General features: G+C 33.0%; 1 long non-coding RNA gene across 1 annotated transcript in view; it reads left to right on the forward strand.

Moving 5' to 3' along the window:
* Positions 1–25,202, forward strand: part of LOC118535694 (uncharacterized) — a 35,205-nt gene extending 10,003 nt beyond the window's left edge. The window contains exon 2 of the long non-coding RNA XR_004917305.2: positions 24,974–25,202. This is a non-coding gene — a long non-coding RNA (uncharacterized LOC118535694). The remainder of the gene's footprint in view (positions 1–24,973) is intronic.
* The last annotated feature ends 1,372 nt before the right edge of the window (positions 25,203–26,574 follow it).

Raw genomic sequence — 26,574 nt, forward strand, 5'->3', positions numbered from 1 at the left:
ACAACACAATGCTCCCATTCATTAGATTTGTTTTAATTTTATAAACACTGAAAGAACATTTTTACAACTATGTATATAAAGATATTATCAACTATCACTCTTTTATATATAACAATTTTTGTAATATAGTTTAAGGTATCACTATAGATTCTTCATTTCCTAAGTCAATTGCTGTGGATACTTTTACCTCCAAGTCATGGATTATTTAAATCTTCCACACAAAGTCATCATCCCATGTGGGACTATGAACACTATTGATGCAGGTATCTCAAAGAGGAGTCCATTCTTGTATTTGGTGGAATGGCAGTTTCCTGTCAGAGCAAAAGTCAGCTGAGCTTTGGTCCCTTCATATTTTTCTAGTTAGAGGTTTGGAAAGGATTCAGCCAATATCTCTGATTCTACTTCAGCTGAGGGTGTTCAGGAAGCTTCATGCACAATTATTGTACCCTTCTCCTGGGGCATCCATAGATCTTGGCCAGATTTGAACCAAGGTCCACTTTATTCTGATGCTCAACACAGGATTGTCAGCCATGGGATCACAGGCTCTCATGTAACAGAGGAAAGTAATATGCACCAGCTTTCTCCAGGTTTCCAGCAGAATCTGAGATTTCACTTGTGTGTTGGACCCAGACGCTGATTGGCTCTGGAGAGATAACCCAGGAATTGGAAGTGAAAATGAACCAGATGTAATGACGTTGTCATCTTCCTGGAATCCTTTTTTTGTGTGTGTATATTTACATATTTATATTTTATATTTTATTTAGTTTATATCTTCTTTAGTTTACTTATGTGCCTTCTTTTTGTTGGTCTTGATTCCTTATTCTCTGACATTTATTCTTCATGTACTTAAGAATATTTTTACATTTTTATGGAATATAATAGATAATAGTCAAACACCTTGCATTTTTTAAACTTCCAGTATGTCCCATAAATACTATAGAGATTCCCTTGACATTTATCATCAATGAGCTACTTCTTATCCTGACTTTGATGAACCAGTCATTTTATTGAAGAGAGCAAACAGAACTCCGAACTAAACTCACTTACCCAAACTCCACCACTTCCATTGCTGTCTCTGTTCTTGACAACATGAATTTAAAAATCCTTTAGAATAAACCTTTTAAAATGATACTTCACATTTTTATGTTTCTTTACCACCTACAAATCACAGTAATAAAACACAAGCTACTTTCCATCTCTTCTTTCATTCTTTCCCCAATCAAAAAACTTCAAACATTCATCCATGCTTGTCTAGCACACAATTGATACCCAGTTTAGGAAAACACTTTTACTTTTGCAAGTAATAGAAGTTCTTTCAGCCTATTTGGCAAGGTAACAATTGAGTCTATTTTCTAAACTATACCTGCTACATGACCAACTTCTTTGAAATAAACCTCTTAGTTTCAACTCACTGATATTTTCCTTGCAGAGTACACATTTCTACGTAATTTGCTTCTCTCATTTCCAACTGTGCTATTGTGCTCAAATTTACAAATGTCAAAGTAGCTTGACAGATTGATTGATTGATTGATTGATTTATAAACTCCTGACATTGGTTTTCAGGGCATTTTTTTTCCTTTTGAATTCCTGTTTTCTTCATTTATCAAGAAGATATTTTTCAGTCATTTCATGGAGAGATTTTTATATTTTCTCCTTTTTTACCTTGGAACTTTAAGCTATAAAGACCTTGTTATTTTAAACTTATTAACTCTAATTTTCTGTGAAGAAAATCCACCACCCCCCCCGCTTTTCCTTTTACCACATGCTTGATAATCTCATTTCTATCTGTTCCATTATAATTGAAGTAAATTCAAACCCCCTCCCCAAAGTAAGAATATCTACTCTCTACCCATCATAAAGTAAGATCTCGGAATAAGAAGTTGAATAGGTTATTACTTATGCCCCTAGAGTAATCCCATCCATAAAGAGAAGAGATACGTAAAACATTATAAAACCATGTGATGTCCTGTAACTGGTACATTTACCGAAATTAGGGAGAAGACTAAGGAAGATAGGATAAAAACTGCCTGGAGTGGATGGGGGAGCCATCATAGGGAAGGAATTAAGAACAAATAACATAGAGCCTGACACAGATACAGGCTAAAAATAAAAAATGGAACTATCTTCAAATCTATAGCTGTTTTAAAGTCCTAATGACCCTTAAAGCCCTTAACCAAAAGAGGAGGGAAAATAATAAACAAAAAACAGAATGCCCATTCATGAGGTATTTGCATTCCCTAGCCTCTGAGGAAAGAAACATTAGAGTGATAAAAACATACCAAACCATAAGTGTTTTCCTTTGAAGAAGTAGGAGACTATTTACTTTGCCACATTTATGTTACCATTTTTCAAAATATTTTCCAAACATTTTTGCAGAATTGTTTTCAGAACCTATTTATGAACTCAAGGAAGAAGTTGTTCTCAACACTTGATCAACTCATCTTACCTCAATAGGTATTAAGTTGATATATTTATTTACGAAACACTGTTTTATTTATTTTTTATTATGTTATGTTAATCACCATACATCATTAGTTTTTGATGTAGTGTTCCATGATTCATTGTTTGCGTATAACACACAGTGCTCCATGCAGAACATGCCCTCTTTAATACCCATCACCAGGGTAAACACTGTTTTAAATAAAATATATCTATTTCAAGGATTCGTATCTAAAAGATGAAAAAATTTCTCCACTTAAAAATATTTTGAAGATTCAGAAGAAAATCTCCAAAGTGGATCATTAAAAATGGGTAGGGAAGGATTATCTTGTTTAAAATCATGTCAGATTGGCAGGATCTTGCACATATTTGGAAAGATTGGCTCAGTTTCCTAATATATACCTCATAATCTAGCATCTCTGTATTATTATAGAGCTCCTTTGTCATCACAACAGAAACAGAGTCTGATTAAAGCACTATTGATATATGTGGAATTTTCCCAAAAGATCTATGGTTCTTAAATTCCAGTAGATCGGAGAATCACTAGTAGATTTTTTTTATGTCAATTTCTTAAATTTTCTCTGTGTACTCTTGACTTGAGGCCATTTACCTATCTTTAAAGCTATCCTAGCAATCTGTTTTTATATATTGAGTAACAACAATTATGAGTGCTTTTTTTTTTTTTTTAATTATGAGTGCTTTAAATCATAAAAACTAGAGGTCAAGTCTTTGCATCTCATTGACATGGATTGCATGGGGTCCCTATACAGGTAAACCCTCAGCCTGTTAGTAGCTTACTACCTTAAGTTGTTTGATTGAGGTAACAGCATATACTGAATTACACTCTTTCCAAAAACATGCATTTTACTAATGATCCAGATTACTTACAACCACACAAATTTAAATGTCTTTCATACTCCCAAGAAAATTAATATAGTTACTGAAGATGTATCCTCTACATATGTGCCATTTCTTGAGCAACTAGCAAAAGTCCTGCTATTGTATCTGCAGTTTGAGCGGTTTGGTTCCTATATTTGCTGTAACTCTCTTTTAGATATATGGTGATGGCAGGATGTAAAAAAAAAGTGAGGAGAATCCATCTTAATATCTCTGCATTTTTATATCCTCAACAAGCTACCTGTCACCCACACGCACGTCTGCCTTTGATCAGAAGAGGCTCTACTTTTCCCTCTTCTGGTTCCTGCCTTGACTAGCATTTCTTAACGCATGAAGCATACACAAAAACCTAAAAAGAAGCTCTTTATGTAAAGTATTTGATAATTTTATCTAGACCATATGGGAGAAGGAAAGTTGAAAGAAAGACATACTGACCCATTTACACACAGACTCACACAAAGGCGCTCACTCACACATCCAACAGGCTTTATGTTTCCCAATTTAGCTAACTTTGCTCTTCAATGTCTTGTGAAAGTATGAGACCTTTTTGGCCAAATTACCAAGGATTCCCATATGTTCTATATGAGAGATTGGTTCACACCAAGACCACTCCATCTGGCCCTGAATTACTTGTCTTTATTTACTCTAAAGGAGAATTTAAATTCTTCCCTATTTTGGATTATATCCTTAAATCCTCTTCAATTAATTTGATGTCCAACAATATTGGTGCTAATCACGCCTTTCACTTTCTTAACCACACATTCCCCAGGGTGAATGGACAGAGGGTGGGGCATGAGAAATGGCAGGGCTTAGTCCTTCCCTAAGTCATTTGGGCAATGTTTCTTTTTAAAATACCAATATGCCCTATACTCTTTAATGATGTAATATAACAATAATGAATGAGGTCATTTTGCAGCATAGTTTTATTTTTTAATTCTACTCTTCCCATATGGAAAAATGAAATTACAAGGAACTGATCAGGTTTCCAACTGGATGTTTTGTTTTGCTTTGATTGTTGTTTTTGTTTTCTGTTTCAACAGTAACCTCACTAATTATACCTAAATGTGCTGTCTGATACTACAGTTCAGTTTTTCCTTTTGTCTGCACTTGATGTTTGCAAGCTCTGAGAACTGCTTTTATTAGTGTCTTACACTCTCCTTTCAGTCCTCATCATGAACTGGAATGTGACTGTTCACATTAAGGACCTTTGCTTAATTCTACAACAGCAGGATTTGTGTTTCTTTTTAAGCCATATCTGAAGTTATTAATACACACTTTGATTAAGTAGCATTAACAGCATGATCACTTGGTTTGCAGTTCTCATACTTTATTCAATTTATTGAAACTAAAACAAAACAAAACAAAAACAGTTCACCATTTTTCCCACCCCCTACGCGTAGCCAACTTCTGGCAACCACCAATCTGTTCTCCGTTTTTATGAGCTTGGGTTTTTTTGTTTGTCTTTATTTTTGTTTTAGATTCTACATATAGGAGAGATCATATGCTATTTGTCTTTCTCTGACTTATATCTCTTAGTATAATTCCCTCAAGGTCCACCCAAGTTGTCACAAATGACAAGATTTCACTCTTTATTATAGCCAAATAACATTCCATTGTTTTTTCTTTATCCATTCACCCACCTGTGGACTCTTACGTGGTTTCTATATCTTGGCTATTATAAATAATACTGAAATGAACATGGGGATGCACATATTATTTCAAATTAGTGTTTTTGTTTTCATCAGATAAATATCCAGTAGTGTAATTGCTGTATCATATGGTAGTTCCATTTTAAATTTGTAAGGATATTCCATACTGTTTTCCATAGTGGCTGCACCAATTTACAGTCCCACCAAAATGCAAAAGGGTTCCCTTTTCTTGACATCCTTGCTGGCATGTTTTTGTCTTTTGATAATGGTCATTCTAAGTGAGATGATACCTCATTGTGGTTTTGATTTGCATTTCCCTGGTGATTAGATATATTCAGTATCTTTTCGTATACCTATTGGTGATCTGTATGTCTTCTTTGGAAAAATGTGTATTCAGATCATCTGCCCATTTTTTAATCAGATTGTTTTATTTACTATTGAGTTGTATGACTTCTTTGTATATTTTGGCTCTATATTAGCCTTTATCAGATAAATGATTTGAAATTATTTTCTCCCATTCAGTAAGTTGCCTTTTCACTTTGTTGATGGTTTCCTTTGCTGTACAGAAGCTTGTCAGATTGATGTAATACCATGTGTTTATTTTTGCTTTTGGTGTCAGATTCAAAAAATCATTGCCAAGACCAATGTCAAGGAGATTACCACCTACCACCTATGTTTTCTTCTGGGAGTTTTATGGTTAAGGTCTTAGGTTCAAATCTTTAATCCATTTTGAGTTAATTTTTATGTGTGATGTTAGATAGGGGACCAGTGTTTATTGTTTTGTTTTGTTTTTTGCATGTAGCTGTCCAGTTTTCCCAACACCATTTATTGAAAAGACTGTCCTTTCTCCATTGTGCATTTTTGACTCCTTTGTCGTAAATTAATTGATCATATATGTTTGGATTTTTTTGCTGGACTGTCTATTCTGTTACTTTGATCTATGTGTCTGTTTTTATGCCAATACCATACTGTTTTCATTACTATACCTTTATAATATAGTTTGAAATCAGGGAGTGTGATGCCTCCAGCTTTGTTCTTTTTCAAGATTGCTTTGGCTATTGGGGGTCTTTTGTGGTTCCATACAAATTTTAAAATTGTTTGTTCTATTTCTGTGAAAAATACCATTGGAATTTTGATGGGGATTCAATTGAAATTTTATATTACTTTGGGTAGTATGGACATTTTAACAATATTAATTTTTCCAATCCATGAGCATGGAGTATATTTTTATTTATTTCTGTCTTCAATTTCTTTACTAATGTGTTTTTTGTTTTGCTTTTAGTTTTCAATATATAGATCTTTTACCTCCTTGGTTAAATTTATTCTTAGGTATTTTACTTTTTAATAAAATTGTAAATGGGATTGTTTTCTTAATTACTTTTCCTGAATTTCATTATTACTGTAAAGAAATGCAACGTATTTTTTTTTAATTTTTTTTATTGTTATGTTAATCCCCATGCATTACATCATTAGTTTTAGATATAGTGTTCCATGATTCATTGTGCATAACACCCAGTGCTCCATGCAGAACGTGCCCTCCTCAATACCCATCACCAGGCTAACCCATCCTCCCAACCCCCTCCCCTCTAGAACCCTCAGTTTGTTTTTCAGAGTCCATCGTCTCTCATGGTTCTTCTCCCCCTCCGATTTCCCCCCCTTCATTCTTCCCCTCCTGCTACATTCTTCTTCTTCTTTTTTTCTTTCTTAACATATATTGCATTATTTGTTTCAGAGGTACAGATCTGAGATTCAACAGTATTTTTATGTACTGATTTTGTATCCTGCAAATTTACTGAATTCGTTTGTTAGTTCTACCAGTGTTTGGATGGAGTCTTTACAGTTTTCTATATAATATTATGTTATCACAAATAATGATAGTTTTAATTCTTTCTTTCCAATTTAGACAACTTGTATTTCATTTTCATGCCTAGCTGTTCTGGCTAGACTTCCAATATCATGTTGAATAAAAGCGGTAAGAGTGGACATCGTTGTCTTGTTCCTGATCTTAAAGTTTTATGCCTTTCACCTTGGAATATGATATTAGGTGTGGGTTTGTCATATATAGCCTTTGTTAAGTTTCCACTACACTTGCTTTGTTGAGAGTTTTGATAATAAATGGATGTTGGATTTTCTCAAATTCTTTTTCCGCATCTGTTGAGATGACCATATGATCTTTAACCTTCATTTTTTTAATGTGGTGTATCACATTAATTTGCAGGTGTTCAGTCCCTGGAATCACTTGATCATGGTGTGTGATCATTTTAAAGTATTGTTGAATTGGGTTTGTTAATATTTTGCTAAGGATTTTTGCATTTATGTTAATTAGGAATATTGTCCTATAATATTTTTGTGTGTGTGGCATCCTTGTCTGGTTTGTATCAGGGTAATGCAGGACTTGTAAAATGTGTTTGGAAGAGTTTCCCTGTCTTCCCCCTTTTTGGAAGAGTTTGAGAAGGATTCATATTAATTCTTCTTGGAATGTTCGATAAAATTCACCAGGGAAGCCATCTGGTTTTTGACTTTTTTTTGATGGAAAATTTTTGATGACTGATTCAAGTCTCTTTGCTAGTAATCAGTCTGTTCAGATTTCATCATAATTTAGTCTTGTTAGCTTTTTACTTGAGTCCGGTCTCTTTTTTTTTGGTGAGTCTAGCTAAAAATTTGTCAATTTTGTTTGTGTTTTCAAAGAACCAGCAAGGGGGCGCGTGGGTGGCACAGCTGGTTAAGGGTCCAGCTCTCGATTTGGCTCAGCCGCTGATTTCAGGGTCCTGAGATCGAGCCCTGCATCAGGCTCTGTGCTCTGCATAGCTGCTTGGGATTCTTTCTCCCTCTTCCTCTGTCCCTCCACCCCCTCAAAAATAAATGAATAAATCTTAAAAAAAAAAAAAAAAAGGAATCTGCTCTTATTCATTGATCTTTTCTCTTATCTTTTTAATCTCTATTTCATCTATTTCTGCTTTAATACATTTTTTAAAATTTCTACTAACTTCGAGCTTCATTTGCTCCTCTTTTTCTAACTCCTTGAGGTGTAAAGTTAGGTTGTTTATTTGAGAATTTTCTTGTTTCTTGAGGAAGGCATTTATCATTCTATAAACTTTTCTCTTAGAACAGCTTTTGCTGCATCCCATAAATTTTGGTATGTTACATTTCTGTTTTTGTTTATCTCGAAGTACTTTTTTATTTCTCTTTTGATTTCTACTTTGATCCATTGGTTATTCAGTAGAATGCTGTTTAATCTTCACATATTTGTGAATTGTCCAATTTTCTTCTTATAATTAATTCCTAGTTTACATCATTGTGCTTAGAAAAAGATGCTTGATATAATTTCAATCCTCTTAAATTTATTACAGCTTGTTTTGTGGCCTAATATATGATCTACCTTGGAAAATGTTTCATGTACAGTTGAGAATATGTATTATATATTTTTGGATGGAATGTTTTATAAATATCTGTTAAGTTCATGTGGTCTAACATGTCATTTAAGGCTGATGTTTTCTTACTGAATTTCTGTCTGGATGATCTATTCATTGATATAAGTAGTTACTAAAGTCCCCTATTATTGTATTGCTGTCCATTTCTTTATTAGGTCTTTTAATATTTGCTTTATTCATTTGGGTACTCATATGTTCAGTGTATAAATATTATACATTGATATAACAAACGTTATATCCTCTTGTTGGATTGACCTTTTATCATCATGTGATACCCTTGTTTTCTTTTAAAGCTTGTTTTGTCTAATATAGGTTTAGCCACTCCAGCTTTTATTTGGTTTCCATCTCTATGAAATATCTCTTTCCATCCCCTCATTTTCAGTCTGTGTATATCCTTGCATCTAAAGTGTGTGGTTTAAAGGCAGCATATAAATGAGTCTTTTTTTAATCCATTCAGCCACTCTGTCTTTTCATCAGAGAATTTAGCCCAAATACATTTAAAGTAATTAATGATAGGTATGTGCTTATTGCCGTTTTGCTAATTGTTTTCTAACTGCTTTTGTAGTTCCTCTATGTTTCTTTCTTCTTCTTTTACTCTCTTCCTTTGTGGTTTGATGACATCTTTTAGTGGTATGGTTATATTCCTTTCTGTTTATCTTTTGTGTATTTACTATAGGTTTTGCTTTGTGGTTACCATGAGACTTACATATAACAACTTATAACATTTTTAAGTTAATTTTATTTTGTTTATTTTAAGTTGATACTAGCTGTATAAGTCATCAATCTACTACCTTTACTTTGATGTAACCTTAAAAGTCCCTTAAGCTACCTACATTTATTTATTTATTTATTTATTTATTTATTTATTTATTTCTCTTTCTTTCTTTCTTTCTCTTGTTTGTTCATTTTTGCTTTTCTGATTGGGTGAGTTCCACTGTCTTGTCTTTGAGTTGACTGATTCTTTTTTCTTCTTCATCTAGTCACCTACTGAACCCTTCTAGTGTATTTTTTCAGTTCAGTTATTGCATTCTTCAACTCTGTGAGTTCTATTTGGTACTTATATTTTCCATTTCTTATTGACGTCTTCACTGTATACATCCATTCTTCTCCCCAGCTTAGTGAGAGTCTTTATGACCATTACTTTGAATTCTTTATCAGGTAAGTTACTTATCTCTGTTTCGTGAAGGGTCTTTTCCTGAGGTTTTATCTTTTTTTTTTTTTTTCATTTGGAATATATTCCTCTGTCTACATTTTGCTTGACTCTCTGTGTTGGTTTCTATATAGTAGGTGAAACAACCACCTCCCCCAGTTTCAAAGGAGTGGCCTTGTGTAGGAGATGGACCTTTTCATTCATCCCTGCCTCAGCTCTTGGTTGTCTCTCAAACTTCTGTGCTTGTTCAGCAGCCTATTATATTTTTAGTAGCTCCCAGTATTTGAGGATGTGCTAACATCTGTCAGTGTCCCAAAGGAAAGGGTCTTAGCATCTAGATTCAGGCTGACTAGACAGGTTCTCAGGCAACAACTTTTAAAAGTATGCAAATATATACAGCCTTGAGGGACCACATGCATAAACCCCATTGGGTACCACAGCCAGGTGATCTGGAGGTGTCCCCTGGATGGTAATTAGAAAAATCATGGCTCTAGACAAGTGTATAAGCTCCTTTTTCAGAGATACTGGCAAGCTGAAGCAAGGCAGAAGGAAAGATCCATGACGGTGTCTATTGCCTATGTTTTTTGAGAGCAGTTCCATTCCCCTAAATATGTGCCAAACCTGAAGCCTGCCCCTCAGTCCAAAGCTCCAGGACAAGTAAAGTGACCCTCATCGCAGAAAGACTAAGGGGTGTGTCTCAATCCTCTATTTGTGCATTACTCAGGGAGTAGTATCCTGCCAAGAACTGTCCCTCTGATTGCTTCAGTCCTGCAGGACCCAGGAATACAAGCCCCTCTGACCATCAGAGCCAAGCAATCAAGGGACAACCCCTGGGCATCAGGTGCAAAATCCAGACACCAGAAAGATGTAGAGCTCCCTTCCAGGAGCATGACAGAGGTTGAGCACAAAGTTAGTACCCACTCTCTGAGGTCTCTAGAAAGGATTATATACAGTCAGCCCCTAGGTGTGTGTTTAACGAAAAGTCTGTTCCTTGGGCCACAGTCATGATGAATAGCTAGCTAATAGACCTCCTTCACAGAAAGACTGAGTTCCTGAAACTGTTGTTTATCCCTATGTCCTGAGGTTGCCTTTCTCTTTATTTTTACATTGGTCAGTTATTCTTCATGTTTTAGTAAGGTTGCTATAAAATAGTCTTTATAAATACAATTATTTCTTTTGTCTAATTGAATCCAGTTTGTATATGGAATTCTTCCCATGGTCCAAAAGTATTTTTACACTTTCTGTGATCATTTTGAAAGCCTTTGAATCCCTTTTGTCAGATTTCTTAAAGATTGCCTTTTTTTTTTGTTACATTTTTTTAGTTATAAAAAGTGACCTATAGGGGCGCCTGGGTGGTTCAGATGGTTAAGCGTCTGCCTTTGGCTCAGGTCATGATCCCGGGGTCCTGGGATCGAGCCCCACATTGGGCTCCCTGCTCAGTGGGGGGCCTGCTTCTCTCTCTGCCTCTGCTTCTCCCCCTACTCATGTTCTCTCTCTCTCTGTATGTCTGTGTCTTGAATGAATAAAAAAAAAAAATCTTTAAAAAAAAAAGTGACCTATAATTTCCTTTTGTGTAAATATATTAAGTGCTTGAGATGGCCTCACTTATATCCTATTGATAACTGTTTGCAAATTGTAAATTTGCAAATTGTAAAATTGCAAATCTGTATTTTAGAGAAACTTATATGTATTTCTCTGCCTCTCTTTTTCTCATGGAGAGAAAAAGTCCCAAATAATAAAAAAATTTGGTTTTGTCAACTAAGTGTTAATTTTCATCAATATTTTTCTTAGTAATTTCTTTCAACATGGCCATTCATGTAATATACACATAGTTTTAAGACCCCATATTAATTTTAAAAAGGGAGAAATCCTATACATTTTCTTATAAATATGTATATTAATTTCTGATGTAAAAGTAGAACATTCCTGAGCAGTCTTCTTGAGATGAATAGCACCATTGCTTCTATTTCATACAAGAAAATGACACATACAAGATTTTATAACCTATAAAGAAGTAAAACAATTTTTTTCTCTTATTTTAAAATCATTTTAAAAAGGAGAGTAAAAAGACCTCAAACATTGAGATAATAATTTGGGATAAATTAGATACATCTATGTTATTATGTAGAATTCAAGGGGTATATAATATGATTTTGAGTAGAATGTTACAGAATTTTTTTTCTGCATGATGCCAGTTAAAGAAATTTGCATATCACCAGAAAAATTCTTCGTAAAACAGACTTTACAAAAGAATAAAATAAGCTAAAAACATATACCCCAGAAAAATTATTTTATTTATTTCTAAGGAGTGAGATAGAATGATTACAGGAGAATTCAACTTTATTTTTATAGTTGTAGTTAATGGATAATCAGTTATTAATTATGTAGTTTTGTGAAATTATATACCTGGTAAAAATTGAAATAAACATATTAATAAAAACTGAAATAAATCAATATCTAGAATTTGGAATATTTCTCATTGTTATTCTTGAAATTTTTTGTATTTTTTAAATATCAAAAATAAAGCAAAATTAGCATAAATGTGATATTTAAAATCCACAATCCTTTTTTAAATGTACATACTTAATTGAAGTCATTAATCTATGTCTAAACAAAAACAAAATAAAATACAGCTTATATTCGTTTTAAATTAAAATTTGAAGATTGTATTGAAATTAACACTAAATGCAAATGTGTAGGTATATAAAGTTTAAATTTGAAAATATAAACAATTTAAACTGATATGAATAGCTTCTACATTGAATAACATAAGTCTGTACTGCATGCACATAACAGTTGATTGCAAAGTAAGAGATAGAGGTTTGTTTGTTTTTTTTTTTTGTTAAAGGAAACCAGATCCTTAAGGTACCTTTTTAGAAACAAATGAATTAAAAAAAAATAAAAAGAATAAAACTAAAAGGTGAATTATTACAAATGAAACAAGATCTTAGTGCATTCGAAGGTATGTACACATGTGTTTGTGTTTTATAATTCTGAAGTTTAATCCTACCCTTACAAATTATCAATTTCCTTCTTTCATGTTGCACAAAATATTACTGAATTTTTATAAAAATATGTGAAATTGTGAATAGCTGTTGGTAAATTAATTTTGTAGCTAATTCTGCCTTTATATTCACTGGTATGATTGGGTTCAGTCCCAGCATTGCATTTGTATTTGGAAAAGGCTGAATTACTGTTGTCATAATATATCTAAGTCTATAAATAAATATCCACCTTTTGCTGAACCAGACAATAATTATGTCAGGGGAAAAAAATCACTTAAATTATCAACTTCCTTTATAGATAGAAGACCATGAGTGGCTTTCAACAGATGGTAATTTCAACTTCATATTTTTACCATGCCTGTGTCAAAGGCTTTTAAGGCAGATCTTACATGAACCATAAAAAGCTAAATAGTCCCAAGAGAAAAAATACTCGTTCATTATATGTTTCTAACTCATCAGTGAAACTAAACCTGAAAATTAGATTTATTTTTCTTAAATTTCTGAAATTTGATTTATTTTTCTTAAATTTTTTGGGAGACTGAAAAAAAGGAGTAAATAATAAAGTAAATAATAAAAGTAAATAATAAAGTAAATAAAAAATATGGAATTTTTCATAATTTCAAATATCATGATACAGGGACATACCTGTGGAACACTGAAATAAAATTATGAAAATATACACAAATGTTTTCTAAAAGGATTAAATGGATATTCCACATCTTTGCTGTTTTTCAAGATGAGGCTAATGGCAGAGTGTTCTAAGAAATATAATTTGATTTAATTTTACTTATTTTTTAATTTGTTTTAATTTTAGATAAATCTTTATACAAAATTAGATCTAAATGAAATCTTGTATTTTGCCAATAAAATACTTTTCTGACAATTAAAGAGGCTAATAATTCAACTTTGCAATCACCCACCTTGTCAAAATGAGGAATGATTTGTTTTCAGTCATAAGTAGTTTAAGGAGCCTATAGATATTGAAGCTATAAAGAAAACATGTAAATGTGTTTACCTTGATTTTCTTTCTAAACACAATCTTAGCTTCTGCACTTGAAATTCTCCCCTTTATTTTTTAATTTTTTTAAAAATATTTATTTGACAGCAAGAGAGACAGCAAGAGAGGGAACACAAGTAGGGGGAGTGGGAGAGGGGAGAGACAGGCCTCCTGCTGAGCAGGGAGCCCGATGTGGGACTCGATCCCAGGACTCTGTGATCATGACCTGAGCCAAAGGCAGACGCTTAATGACTGAGCCACCCAGGTGCCCTGAAATTCTCCCCTTTAATACAGCCTCCAGTAGGATTTAAGTTCTATTCTTATGTTCTATCTGTGGAAGTGTGTCACTTAAGGGAGTTCACAAGACTGGTTGGCATTTATATAATACCTTCCACTACTTTGTAATATTTTTCTGTCTGGTTTTAGTTTAATGAAACAATTGGGATAAATTATATAATTATGTTTTATCAAGACAAGTATTAGCATTTACTTCTGTAATAGAGGGAGTGCACAACATGAGCAGTGTTTTAAACATATGTTTTAGCATATTCAAATATAATCTCCAAGCTTTCCCATTTTACACATGGGAAAACAGAAACCAATTTCAGTGATTTCAGATTTCAGTTGCAGTAAATTGGCAACAGTGTGCAAGTAAAAAATTATCCCTATGGATGTTTAAAATGAGATATATTACTAACGAAAGCAAAGGACATAGAAACAACTAAATATATATTTAACAATTATAGGTGTGAGCTTACCTGGCAAGTTCTTATAAAGAAGAGGAATTTGAAATTTGTTTTAAATGTATTTAATATGTAATGTGAATAGTATCCCAGTAATAGAAACAACCCAGGAACTAATAGAAAAATGAGCATTGAGTTTTAGAAATCTGACTAGAAAAGTACTGTGGTTGGCATGGAAAAACACTCTGAAGGATTAAAATGAACAGAAGATTGCAAAAGTGCTTCAGAAAACATAGATAAACTTGTCTAAAAATATTTTTCAGAACTTGATTTGTGCTATTTGATAATTCTTATAGTATTAGTTCATAAATAAATTTTTTGTGTTTAGTCAATTCTAAAACTGGAAACTTCTCAAAATACTTAATAATATATATTTTTCTATAGTATAATTTATTTCATAGTAAAATGTTTATAGGAAATCATATAGAGCTCTTACATTAGTAATTACTAGGAGGTAAATAAAAATTGAAAGAAAAGTGATTCATAGTTTGAGACATTTCTCCAAAGAAAACCAGAAGTTTATTTGTGAATCATTAATACTTAAATATATGGTTGTTATGCCATTGAAAAAAAATAGTATCATTTTGCCTAATGAGTGAACCATTCAGCTTTCCCAATTTCCATTAGAATGAGAAAAATATATCCTGCCATACCGAATCGTAAGCCCTTAAATATCTTCATATACTTTCATAAGCAATAAGTCTGCATTTCCATAGAACGGTTATACTTCATGTGCAAGTATGAAAGACTAAAAGGGAATTTTTATCCCAAAGTAGATAAATGAATATGTGACACATTCAGTGTACATGCTAATAATGAGCTTGATTATTTCCTGAGACAATTTGTACCTTCTTAAATTATACAGTATTAGAAAATTATCAGTTTTGTCATGCTGCAAGATTGTTTCCTAATAATACATATTATATTCTAGGTGGATCATATGCATGTTTTGAAAATATTATCTACAAAATATTACAAAAATAGCTTTTGTGGACTAATTTTTTACCTCAAAATGCACACTCATTTTTTGCTCATTATGTGGCAAAATTCTAATTGCCAAGACCAAAGGTTAATCTGGTAACAGCACAAGCTCCTTAGAGAGTAAGTCTTTTTAATGTTGTATTAGTACTGGAAAATAACATGGAAAACTAAAATGAATGAATAAATAAATAAACTGCACTAATGGTACAAATAAGTTCTCAGGAGAACTTATTTTTAAAGTGTTTATTTTTCTGTTGTTTTCTGTTGTTTAGTTCTAAGGATACCTATTAGTACATGTAAATTTAATGATATTTCAAAAGACTTTATTTAAATAAAAATACATCATTTTCCTTGAGAATGTCTAAAATCTTCCATAGGACCGTTTTACTACTTTAAATCATTCATTATATTTTATGCAGAAAATTTCTTACTGCTATTAAATACAAGCTCTCTGTGCAGTTTCATATTGAAATGCGAAGTATATGCCATTAGTAATTTGTCAGAGTTTTATGATTGGGTGATAGATATGTTGACAGTGAATATGTATGACTATAGAGAGTCTTACAGTGCTAAACCTTGAATTATGGGATATTTTGTCCCTAGAATTGGACTACTCTTCTAGTGGCTTGACTCCTTGGATTCCCTAAGGTCTCAGTTTAAATACTGGCGCTTCTTGTTTAAGGACTTTCTGAACTCTTCAAAATAAATCCAGGCCACCTGTTCTGTTACTATTTTACTCTGCTGTCTGTTATTTTCCTTCATAGAACTTACAACACATATACCTACTGCATGTTGAATATCTCCTTTAGTACCTTTCACAAGTTTACCATTGGAGACCCAATGCCTATTACAATTCTCAATATATATTTTTAATGAAAAAAATTGATACATGAGCCTAAATTCTTCCTGACATTTATAGAAATAGAATACTATGTTTAAAAGGGATCTGTACCAAAGATCTATCTAACCACCTATATGATAGTGGATTCTGCTCTAATACCTCTCTAACAAGTACACAGTCATCTAATCTCTTTGAACATCGCCTAAGATTGGACATGTATTGACCCTGGCTGCAGCCCCGTCCATTATTACACAGATTTCATTGTGCAGTCTTCCCTATTTCAAGCTTAATCTTTCTCCATTTCATGTCCACACATATGCCTCAACTTTATGGTTTTAGCTATAAAGAAAAATGCATTCTGTGTTCCACATGAAAAGTTTCAAATATTTGAAGACTTCTATCATATTTCCCCTGAGTATTATCATATCTAGGCATAACATTTGCACTTCCTTCAACCAATTCTTTTCAGAATTGGGTCCATGATCTTCCATATCCAGGACACTTTTTTTTTTTTTTAATGAGTTCTATTTTGACTGAATTCCATTAATACTGTGGCCTCTTAAGATGGCAATCATGTGTTGACTTAATAGCAGCACAGTGTAGTGAGAAAAATAAGTGTAGTAGACACTAGTGATGCACCAGCCATAACTCTTCAGCCCACTTGATTTAGTGGAGCTGTGTTCAGAAATTCCTGGCACGCTTTTCAATACCCAACACTAAATGAATGTAGGAGGGTCTCTCTGATCTGCTTTCTCAAAGGCTCAAGGCCACCCAGCTGCATGCTAGTGCAACCCAGAAGTTCAGAGGAGACAACCAATGGTAATGGGAGTGGATGGATCAATGTCCCATTCTCTACTTTCTCTGATGGAAGAATTATAAAGATCCTCTAGTTGCCCATTATTGTAACAAGTTCATTTTCAAAATTTGGTTGGTGGCTTTCCTCTATCTTGTTCTCAATTTCCCTATTTTCATACTCTTGATTTCTTGGATGACCTGCCAAATAAACAATGGTGTTCAAGTTTTTGTCTCATTGTCTGCATTAAAAGGAACCTATACTAAGAGCTTTGCAATTCTTGATAACTATACTTGTGCTATTATAGCTTGATATATTCTCATATTTTTTATGAAAGGAGAAAAATTTTGAAATACCATTGACTTACTCTATCTTAATATATTTATTTTACATATACTCTATCAAGTTCCCATACACTAAAATTTTTCTCTAAACTTACTTTTTTTTCCTACAAGAACTGGATCTTTACATTTTTCTCTTTCAAATATATTGTTGTTGGTTCAAGCCAATATCAATAACGTGTCAAGATATTTTAAGGCATCTTTCTGCTAACAAATATATGATATATCTTTCTGTACCTCAGATGATCAAAGCACTGCAATTGTGGACTTTACCAAGTGATTACAAAAGACATTAAATAAATAATGAAAAACAGAAAATGTTTTTCATTCCCTCAGTTACAGAAGTTCTAAATTTAAACTACCCACCATGCTTCTGATGTCTTTCTGGAATAATTTTTTGAAATCTGTATATTTCCTTTTGTTCCAGAAATCAAAAAGTATTAACATTATTACTGATCTTTTCTTTAAAATCAGTATCATGATACAAAATTTGAAATTTTGATGTAGAGCTTTGTTATATTTAAAATTACTTAAGTTCTGCTATAGGTATTTCATTTATTCCTTATCACAATCATATAATATTTATCATCTTCATTTTAGAAAAGACAAAAATGACTCTTAGATGGTCTAAATCTAGTTAAGTATATATCCAAACCTACATACTAATATATGGTAGAAATCTTTCAGATGCCCCAAATAATATTTTTATAATATATTTTCATCAACATAATTATGCACAGAATTATATTTTAGTATTCAAATAATTTATTTTTAAACTTTCTATATTTGATTTTTTCACTCTGCTGATCTAGGGAAACTCTGGATTACCTACTAAAACTACAATTTAAAGGGGAAGATATCACCAGGTAATACCTTCAACTTGGGGATTGTATAATAAGGATTTTTTCATATATATATGTATGTATATATATATATAGGTGCCTGGGTGGCTCAGTCATTAAGCATCTGCCTTTGGCTCAGGTCATGATCCCAGGGTTCTGGGATTGAGCCCTGCATCGGGCTCCCTGCTCAGCAGGAAGCCTGCTTCTCCCTCTCCCACTCCCCCTGCTTGTGTTCTCTCTCTCACTGTGTTTCTCTCTGTCAAATAAATAAAATCTTTAAAAATAAATAAATAAATAAATAAAAAAAAAATATATATATATATATAATTTCTGCAGTCACATCCACAGAAAAATGACTTTGGGAAACAAATTTAAAAAGGAACCCTTGTTTAAAAATAAAACTCTTCCACCAGTGACTTAGGTCTAATTAAAAGGTCATTTATCGTATTCCATACTGTACCAATGTAATGAGAGAAAAGAATGAATATATCTGCTAACCTCTTTTCTCAAATTATTCCTACAGCTGAGAATTACACTGGGGACCCTTTAGTCCTCCAGCCTAATAGCATTATTTTAATGATATGTTATGCATATAGTACAATTTTACTTTGTTTTAAAATTCTTGGATAGTCATTGGGATTTATTTTGAAGTAGATTATCAGGGTTACCATTTTAAAAATATCACAGTGTGTTTGATTTGGGGTTTACAGTTTGTTGCTCCTGCTGTTGTTACTTTTGGGGGGGCGAGGGGCAGTGGGAGAGGGTAAGAGAATCTTAGCAGGCTTCATGCCCAGCGCGGAGCCGGATCTCACAACCCTGAGCTCATGACCCTGAGATCATAACCTGAACTGAAATAAAAGTTGGCCACTTAACCCACTCAGCCACCCAGCGCCCCTCTTCTTACTCTTTTGATGGCCTGTTTCAAAACATTTGAAAAGGGAGTATAGCTTTCCTCAATTCTTTGTTACTTTGGAATGATACATATAGACCATTTTGTGAGGTCAGTTTTTACCTTCTCCTTTATATATTCTATTCTAGAGATACTTGATGTATTACCTAATAGGTAATTAAAAACTAAGCTAATTATGTTGCCAAACATCCCTCTTTTTGCCATCTCCCCAGTGGACTTGTATAGTTGTCAGTCACCTGTTCACCTATTGAAAGTTTTCTTTCTTTCTTTCTTTTTTCTTTTCTTTTCTGTTTTCTTTTTCTTCTTCTTCCTTCCTTTTTTTTTTTTTTTCCTCATCCAATTTTCTAAGTGAGAGTTAATTTGGAGTCAATCTCCTTAAATTGTAAAAAGTGATTCGATTTCATATTTTAATTGCCAACTTTATAATAACATTTTACTTTTGATTCTTACTTAAGCACTATTTGTCACTTGTGTTTTTCTTATTTTGTTTCTCCTTTGCTCATTTTAGCTATGAATATGCTTATTTATGTGGTCTTCCCATCCATGACAATGATTAGATAAAAGATTTACTCATATAAATTATATTATAATTAAAATCATATTATCCGGGGCGCCTGGGTGGCTCAGTCGTTAAGCGTCTGCCTTCGGCTCAGGTCATGATCCCGGGGTCCTGGGATCGAGCCCCACATTGGGCTCCCTGCTCCGTGGGAAGCCTGCTTCTCCCTCTCCCACCCCCCCCCGCTTGTGTTCCCTCTCTCGCTGTGTCTCTCTCTGTCAAATAAATAAATAAAATCTTTAAAAAAAAATAAAAAAATCATATTATCCATTATTCAACATGGTTTAATAATGTTATAAAAACTTTTAAAACTTACATTATTCTTTTTTTCACCTAAAACAGAGTACCACAAAAGACAGTGTATGCATTAGTACTCAAAAAGTAAATAAAAATGCATAGCCCTTCTAAGTAAATGAATATAAAAAGACAGTCATATTTTCAAAAAGATTTAAATGTTACATATCTTACTCTTGTATTTTTATAAATTCTAAGGCAATTCACATCTTCAGCAAAAGTTAATGTTTTTAAACATATTTAAGGCATTAATTATGCTCACAAAATGAACATTTGCATTAAGTACATACACATACAGTTTCTCCTTATACACAAGTGGTATCCTGTCATAAGCAGTATTCTGAAACTTACTTTCTTCACTTAACAATGTATCTTTGATATTGGTTTATATCATTACTTAACTAATGCCCTTATTTTCAATGGCTGCACAGATCTATACAGAACAGCAACATACTGCACCACTCCTTTCCTGATGAACATTGAGATCACTTTTGAACATTTACTCATACAAGTAATACTTGAGCAATTTTGAACACAAGTTGTTTTGACTATGTATGAATATGTTTTACATTAAATTAGTAGATCAAAGAAAATACAAACTTGTATTTATTCCTTTTATTTATACCATTGCCCTCTGTTGAATTTTCAAGCTTAGTGTTCTGGGACCAAAGTATACCAGTTTGTTGGCTTCTTTACAATAACTCTTTTCCCTAAGGCTCACAATAACTATGCTTAATGTATCTAAGTCTATTTTGATTCAATATGGTAACTTCACATGGCATATTTCGCAAAACACAGATGACACTCACTCATCCCCCTTCACATTTTAGACTTCTTACTTCACACCAAGAAATCACAGTTTACTCTTACAAATTCCAATGATACAATTGTCATAACCATAAGAAATAAAATTTTATTACTTTTCCCTGACATGCCTCGAATTATTATTGTATTTTACATATACACATACACCTAGAAAACATTTCTTGTGTTTTCCCATTTTCCAACAGATCAGTGTTGTCAGCTGGTGTTATTTCCCTTCAGCCAGAAGGAAATCTTTTGGTATTTCCTGTGGAGCAGGTTTGCTAAAGACAAATTTTTGCAGCTTTTTTTTATCTTCAGATGTCTTTATGTCACTTCCATTTGTTTTTGTTTTTTTTTTTTTTAAAGATTTTATTTATTTATTTGAGACAGAATGAGAGAGAGAGAGAGCACATGAGAGGGGGGAGGGTCAGAGGGAGAAGCAGGCTCCCTGCCGAGCAGGGAGCCCGATGCGGGACTCGATCCAGGGACTCCAGGATCATGACCTGAGCCGAAGGCAGTCGCTTAACCAACTGAGCCACCCAGGCGCCCGTCACTTCCATTTGTAAAGAAAATTTTTACTATATATTGATAGACTTATAGGTTAATATTTGCACTTCAAAAATGCTGTTTTATTTTCTTTTGTTCTTTGTTGTTTCTTGTTTGCTGTTGTTGTTCTATTCTTTATTGTTTCTAATGAGAAGTGTGCCATTATTTGTTTTGCAGCTCCCCTTTTATAGAAGGTGTTTTTATCTCTGACTACATTCAAATTTTCCACATTTTTGTCTTCAGTTTTCAGTAGTTAAATTTTAATGTACCTAAATGTGACCTTCTTTCTATTTGTTGTCCTTGGATTTCATTGTGCTTTTGGTAATTACGTATTGATATCTTTTAAAGTTGTATTTGAAAAAAAAAGTCCACTTTTTCTTCCCAGGTCTAATAATATAATCTTTGTGGGACTCCCTGGGTCTCTTTCATTTTCATCTACAGCTTTTTAAACTTGCTCTTCTTCAAATTAGTACTTTTTAATGGTCTACTGATTTTTTCTGTTATTTCCAATCTGTTTTTAAGGTCATCCAATGACATTTTAAATTTCAGACATCTTACTTTTCTATAAATTCTAATTTATTCCCTTATAGTTTCCATTTCTCTGCTAAATTTCTCTGATTATTCCTTACAATTACAATTTCTTTTAATTCTTTATACATATATCCTTTTATTTATTTTTTAAAAGTTTTATTTATTTATTTGATGAGAGAGAGAAAGCACACAAGCAGTGGGAGAGCCAGAGGGAGAGGGAGAAGCAGGTTCCCCGCTGAGCAGGGAGCCAGCTGTGGGGCTTGATCCCAGGACCCTGAGATCATGACCTGAGCTGAAGATAGGTGCTTAACTGACTGAGCCACCCAGAAGCCCCTGTACATACATCCTTTTAATACTTGGAATATATTTATAATATCTACTTTTGAATTTTTGCCTGCTGAATCTAAAATTTAGGTCATCCTATGTTCAGCTTATTTTGGATGCCTTTTATTTATCTATGTGTCAAAATTTTCCTGTTTATTTTCATGTCTCATAATAGGACATCACAAATAATACATTGTAGAGAATCTTGATTTTGTCATATTCCTCTAAAGAATTAATTTTTGTTTCAGCATGCACTTGATTGCAGATTGATGACATTTGAACTTGTGTAGGCTTGGTTTTATGCATTTGTACAGTAGGTCTTATAAATTCAAGTCGTTTTCTAAGCCCCTCTAACTTGATGGGATTCAAACTCCAAACTTTGGCTTTATGCTTTATTTGGAGGGGTGTAGAGTGGTAGTATTACTCCTAAAGAACGACCTTTTTTGTCTTTCCACCTAGGTGTTGACAATGTATTATTGTAGATACTACACAATAATTGAACTATTTCTGCAGTGTCTCTACCACTGCTTCATTTCTGGTATCTCTGTTCTCAAACCCACAGAAGCTGCTCTCTGGTATGCCCCATATAGTATTGCCCTAGGAATGTGTAGCCTATCCTTTATCCAAAGACTGCTGAGGGTCTTCACCCAGCTGTTGCTCTCCCCTGCACACGCCCACCACACACACCCTGCACAGCTCTCTTCAATGGGCAACGGTGCTGTAGTTGGGCCCCAGCACAGTTCTTTATCTTTGGAAGACTGTCCTAAGGCAGCGAATTGAGCAATTATGGAGCTACGTCATGAATTTCCCTTTTCTCAGTGATTATGGTCTTGGCATTGCTTGATGTCCAAATCCTGAAATCAGTTACCTAATATATATTGTTCAGTTTTATGGCTTATTATAGGAGCACTAGCTGAATACTAGTTACTCAATCATGCTGGAATTCAGTACAAAACATTAATTTAGAAAAGTAGAGCTTTTTAAAATTAAAGAATGTGTTTATTCATTCATCCATTGTGAATAACATCCTTTAGTTTTAAAAACACAAAAATAGCATCCATTAAAAATTACATGGTGAAGCAAACAAAAACATATCAGTAGATTTTAATTTATTCTCATTATCCATGACAGATGAAGTTAAAGAATATTAATGAAAATATAACATATTTAAGTAATATGTTACATGATATATGTTAATTGATAATGAATTTTAAAATAGATTCTCTTTGTTTTAAACTACACAAGTAACAGTCACAAAAACTAAATCTATGTTAATCTTAAACCTCAGTAACTTTTCCAACATAGAAATTATATATAAATTTTCTTTTTTTAAAATTAAATATAGATTTTCTGATCACACTGCCTTCAACTAGAAATTTATAAGAAACTCTTACATTAAAGGCTCTACCACACAGAAGGTGGTATCGGTATTTAATAAATTATTGAGTAAAAAAAACAGATCCAATCACAAATGTAAGGTAATGGTCATAAACACCTAAAACATCTTCTGTATTATAATCTACTTTATACAATGAACTTATTACTCAGAGAAACATGTATAACCTAAATACTTGTCAATTTCTATGATAATGCTTTCAACAATATACCACGCTGGGTTCTACTTTATTTCCACAGATTTACAATTTAATTTGTGATCATTTAAAATTATTTACTTGTATGTATTTCATGTTATTCACTTTATCATTTATGGCCCCTGTGTTTCTTTCTATGTTTTTCTGTTTCTTTAAATTTTGCTATTATGTTATGTGATTATTTTTTTTTCCATTTTCTAAATTGAGCTCTGCTAGTTCAGAGTTGCTCTCCTTATGTTTTCTTAGCATCTCTTTCCTGAGCTCTTCTACCTCTAATTATGTCTCTGATTTTACTGGTAGAAATAATTACTTGAATAAGATTTTTAAAATTCAGTTTGAATAATAAAGCAATTTTCATCTATACTGTTGGAACAGTTTTTCGTTGAGTATTTTTACTTGTCATTTGATTTTTCTCTGCCTTTTTTCATGTATTCTTGTGGCATCTTGGCATATATCCTGTATGGTTCCTTTGAGTTATGTTCTCTTGTTAAATCTCTTGTCAGAATATTAATATAAAGGAAACATCCAGGCCCTGTTAGAGGCTTTCAGTTAAAGGGTTTTGCTTGTGAATTTAGTTAGCTTTCACTTTTTACCAGTAAATAGGAATAGGCGGCTATGGTCACATCAGCATCTCTTTTCAGTTGTAAGCATAGAAAAATAGAGACTGTTTTCTGATAATCCTAAATAGAGACTGCTTTCTGATAATCCTAAACTGTGGGATTCCTCTTCAACTACAGACTTTTCTGTTGATTTCCAGTGTAGGCCCCGAGAAGCTCCTGCTGCCAGTTGGTGTTTCCCATTACCACTCTTGTAAATAAAGTATTTTGGTTTTGCTTCCTAGAGTGTGCCTTTTATCTTGGGAGAAATGAAATTGGTTGATTCTTTCTTGAGATCATCAGTGACATTACCTGCTCTCAGTGTTTTCACACAGAGCCTTCCTGCTCCATTCCCATACTTATGGATGCCTTTTCTGCATACATTAAGTTTTGGTGTTTTAAGTTTTCTTTAAGAGTTCTGTTGAAGACAGAGTTTGTATGTTTCTCATTCCCCTTGTTGTTTTTGATTGATTTCTACAAGGGAATTATATTCTTCTGCTATGTTCACACTGGCAGGCATGCTTTAGTGACTTACTCATGTAATGGATAATCTTATATTTAATTTTAGTAGTGTGTTTAATAAATAATGGTATCTGCATTAACCTATTGATATAAACATGGAAGAAACTTAAAGAGAATCATCTCATATCAATCTTTTCAATTTCCATATTTTCTAAAAATATTTCTTTCTTTTTTCTTTTTTTTTTTTAGAGAGAGAGAGTGTGTACATGTGCAAGCAAGGCATGGGGAGGAACAGGAGAGAATCTTAAGCAGGCTCCACAGTCAACATGGAGCCCGGCATGGGGCTTGATCTCATGACCCTGAGATCATGACCTGAGCCAAAATCAAGAATTGGATGCTTAACCAACCGAGCCACCCAGGTGCACCTAAAAATCTTTGATTTTTAAATCTAGTTTATTAAATTATTCTTTTAAAAGGATTTCTCTACTCTCGTAAAAGTTTATATTGACGGCTCCCTTATGTTCTCCAGCCATACTGACAACAAATTTGTAGCTTTTATACAGGAACAGCATCAGTTAGGTTCTATAGGTTCTTTTCCCCCGTATCACGGAAGTTGAAAAGTCTCTGTAGAGTAAAGCCAATATTGATCTTTCTACTTTTTCATAATGTGTGAGAACCCCTCTTTTTGAATATTGAAGATTTTATTTTTGGAGAGCTTTCATTATTATTTAATCAATGAATGCTCATTGATAATCAGGAGAAAAAGGGAGAAGCCTTATGACACAGTAATCAAAATAACAAATCAATATTAAAATCCATGATCTGGCAATTTACAAAAATTTTCAGAATTAAAATTTTGAAAAGTGAAAAAAGGATTTTAAGACAATCAAAAGGATAATTTACCAATAATTTCCAAACAGCACCTGAAGTTGCTCATATCCAAATTACCATTTTGACAAAATCACCTCTACCGGCTCTCACTATTGGCATGGCCTTACTGTGCCTCTGAGTTTGCTATCAAAACAGGCCATCATGAACTTTTCCAGAGTCCTCTGTGTATAAATGTGCTACATTCTTACTCTATTTTTGCTTCTTGTGTCAATTAATAAGATGTTGTTCTCTTCTGCTCTTGCGTTTTTGTTTTTGTATATGTGTGAGTGCTGTTGCAGTTATTCTTTAAAACCTAGCTTAGCGTATCTCTTCGTCTCTTAAGACTTCACTGACACCTGCCTTCATGCTATGCTTTTGCTAATTCCTTCTTCTCTTTCTGAAATCATCATACTGCAATATGATTTATTTTACTTCTGTATGATTGATTCTTAAGAGGGTGGTATATTACATTTTTGCATTCACAGATCTGAGTATACTTTCTGGAATATAGAAGTCAATCCATAAATATTTGGAAAATTGATCATGTGATGAAAAGTATACTGATTATTACTATGCTACCTAAAACCATAGGTTATCACCTATGATAAGCTGTCTATTAGTTGAGAATTCTTTAAGATGCTTCTAAAATAATCAGTTTGCATAATTTTTCTGCCTTTTAACACGCGCTCATGTAAACCAAACATATATAGTTTATTTTGATCTTATCATTATTTCTCAATAACTGAATTTTAATATGATATATATTCTCTCCTCTCCATGTTTTTGATTGAAATAATGAAAATAGAATCGCCTTATGGTACTTTATACATAATATCATATCATACAAATATATTAAAAGTAAATTATAAGTCAAAGAGAACTAGTTGAGTACTTGAAGCACTGGGAACTAGTTGAGTACTTGAAGCACTGCTGTAGATGCTTTCATATATTTTATTTCATTTAATTCCATCTTATCCTCA

This window comes from Halichoerus grypus, chromosome 2, assembly GCF_964656455.1.
Source record: "Halichoerus grypus chromosome 2, mHalGry1.hap1.1, whole genome shotgun sequence".
Taxonomy (NCBI): domain Eukaryota; kingdom Metazoa; phylum Chordata; class Mammalia; order Carnivora; family Phocidae; genus Halichoerus; species Halichoerus grypus.